A 3,292-nucleotide genomic window follows, 5' to 3' on the forward strand; every position below is an offset into this window, starting at 1 on the left:
TAAGTTGTGCTTGGTAATCTGTAGAGGACTATAAGGGAAATTAACCTAAAGCTCCAGCTTTTCCAGGATACTAGCCTCTCTCTGTTCCCTGGGTTTTCCTGAGGAAACACCCCCCAGGATGTGGACAGTCCTCTTGAGTTGCTTAAGGATTATCTTTATGATGTTGTCCACCGGGCCCATTTTATCTTTGAAAATCCTGTTATTGCGCTCCTTCCATACATTCTAGATCAAGAACCCTGGAGTCAAAGCCCAAGCCGAGTTTATTGTCTCATTATCCAAAAAAAAATTCCTCTAATTTTTCAGCGTAGCAATGATGTCATTTTCATGCCTATCTGTTTGCTTGAAGACGTTCCCCACCCAATTCCATAATGTTGCAGTGAAGGAGCAACTATTGAAGAGATGATTAGTGGTTTCTTCCTGTTGATCCCACAGGCGAAATCTTGAGGAACTAACAAAACCTCTCTTTCTAGTATTATCACAAGTCAAAATCTTGCGTTGTCGAACCAGCCAATTGAACAGTTTGAACTTCATCCAATGAGGGTTATCCCAGAGTTCTTTCTAAGTCTTGTCACTACTTGGAGAGTTAACCCCTATAGCTATTATTTTGGCCTCTTTAAGGGTGAAGAGACTCGCCTTATTCCTCCCCCATTGCAATTTATCATCTGAGGTTGAGGTTAAGATTTCCCTTTTTTCCAGAATACCTTTGAGGGCCTTAGCTTGAGTATTCAGGATGTTCATCTCATTGTAAGTTGGAAGTTTCCATATTCTCCATTTTTAATTGTTCCTTGACTGATCCCAATAGTCCCTTACCCTTCTTAAGCCTTGGTTGATGGTATCCGTTTGGATACTTTCTAATTCCTTTCTACTGAGATTGCCCTCCTGTTGCCAATTGTCCTCCCAGAACCAGGCCGAATTTCCATTTTTGATCTCCCAGAAACTATGTTTTGGAACTAAGGCCCTGTTCCAAACTTGTGAACCTTTTACTTGTCCTCTCATTCTTATGAGGTTCATATCCTGCCAATTCATTGCATACTTTTGTTTCCATAGTTTTGCCCAGGGGGCTTGTATTTCCGTTAGCCATCTCCACCAAAATTTTGCTCCCAGAACTCTGTTTAGAATTCCTGGGTCATGGAGACCCAAGCCACCATGGGCTTTAGGCATGCATACCCTTTCCCATGCCACCAGAGCCCATTTCTTCTTTTCTTCACCTTTCCCCCAGAGAAAGTCTCTTTGAATGTTTCTTATTTGAATACTGACTCCTGTTGGTGCCAGAATGGCTAATAACATATAAATAGGGATGGTTTGGAGTATAGCCTTAGTGAGATCCGACATCCCTGTAAGATTTAGAGCTATATTTGTCCACTTACCGACTTTATGTTTCAATTTATTTAGAATAGGCTCCCATATGTCCTTGTGAAACGGTTTGTTAGTGAGGGGAACTCCCAGATACTTCGAGGGCAATGAATCCCTTTGAAACCCTGAAATTTTGGAAATATTTCTTTGAATCGAAATATCAGTATTGAAAAAGAAGATCTTTGACTTAGTAAGACTTATCTCAGTGCTCGCTGCCATTGTAAACTCATACAGAATTTTCTTGAATGCTTTGGCTTCCTTGACTGTGGGTGTGCCTTGAAGCATAGTATCATCCACAAATTGTTGATGAGTGACCGTGTCTCCACCTCGAGTGAGTGTCAGACCTTGAATTCTTCCTTCCTCCTTAGCAGCTCTTATTTCTCTACCCAACCCTTCCATCATGAGAATGAAAAGGAATGAGGAAAGAAGATCACCTTGCTTGAGACCTATCGTGGGCTTTAAGGTTCTGGATGTTAGCACTTGAAATTTCACCTCAGGCTGAAAAGGCAAACCTCAAAGCTACATCAAACCATTCAGCCTCGTAGCTAGCCCTACGGGGCAGGAGAAGGCTCTCTCTGGTCAATCTCGGTAGATTTTCAATAGGATGAGATGACCAGCAAGGTAACACTGATATTAGGCTAGTAAACTGATTAAAAAAGGTTGATTTGGGGTTTTTTGGGTTTTCGGTGGCAAATTGAGGAATTGCAATTTTGGGTGCGGGGATTGGACACAGTTTCTATAGGGGGGTCTTTGGGGTGAGGTAGGAGCCTGTATTGATGTCTTTAGCTGAAGTGGATGATTAGGAAAGAAAGATAAGAAGGCTAAAGAGAGCAAACAATGAATTTGAATTCTCTTTAGACAGAAGAAAACATTGAAATTAAACAAATTTAAAAGCAGAGCATGGCTAGCATGAATTCATACTTTAACACTTCATTTGTTTAATGTGCAGCAGTAAAGAAAGGAAATGAATCACATAAGAAAGCTTACAAGAACATGAAGAAAAACACCATCAACACATGAGTCCACAAGAATCCCAAAGATGACTGCAAAACCCTGGTCTTCCTTAGCCAAAAATTGCAGAGATACAAGTGAAATAATACAGTGATAGCTTCTCCCTCAAGAGTCCAACCATGAAAATGAGCAAGAAAGTACATAATATAGATGATCTAACCTCTTTCCCTGCCTCCATGGGTCGAGCTCACTATCCTAGGAGCTGTTTGAACCACTTCTAAACTAAGCACTAGAAAATAGGCAGTCAAAACAACTTGCCTCTATAAACTTGGAAACCAGTTCATACATTCAATTTTTACCCTTTACATGAAAGAAATTTCTAGAAGATTTAAACAAGAGTAAAAGTATCCAAAAAGTGTCACAATTACATCCAAGAGGACCACCATCCACCTCAAAAAGTCAAACTGGAGCCAAACTGCGTTTTCTGGGCTGAACTGGTCAAATCTGGCACAATTTCCTCAACGGGTCGCGCACTTTGGAGCTCTGTTTGGAGGCCTTCCCGGTGTCAGAATGAGGTAGAGTATATCTCGTTGGAAAGGTCTCTGAGTCTACTTTCCAACCCAACTAGAATTTTTGGATTTGGAGGTCATTTGCCTAGTAAAAAGTCAATTCTCCCAAGACTGCTTCTGCAACTCAAAAAAGGGGCAGAAAGTCAAATTTTGCCTGTATTTTGACCTTTTGGAGGCCCAAAACTCCATAAAAACTCAAGTCCATCCATGGGCATGTGTATCTTTGCATGAAAAATCTAGAAATGTTGAGTTTTTGCAAAACGGAGCTACGATGACAAAGGGTCTCACCGGGGGTGAGACCCGTTGAGAAGCCAAAACCTGTAAATTTCCCAAAAATACCAAAATTACCCAAAATTCTCAAAAAATTTTGGGATTTGTGCTGTAGCTGATGCTAGTGAGTGCCATGATCTTTGAGGGAT

Source organism: Pinus tabuliformis, chromosome 6, assembly GCF_031772625.1.
Source record: "Pinus tabuliformis cultivar Carrire ecotype Pingquan chromosome 6, CPIR1, whole genome shotgun sequence".
NCBI lineage: Eukaryota > Viridiplantae > Streptophyta > Pinopsida > Pinales > Pinaceae > Pinus > Pinus tabuliformis.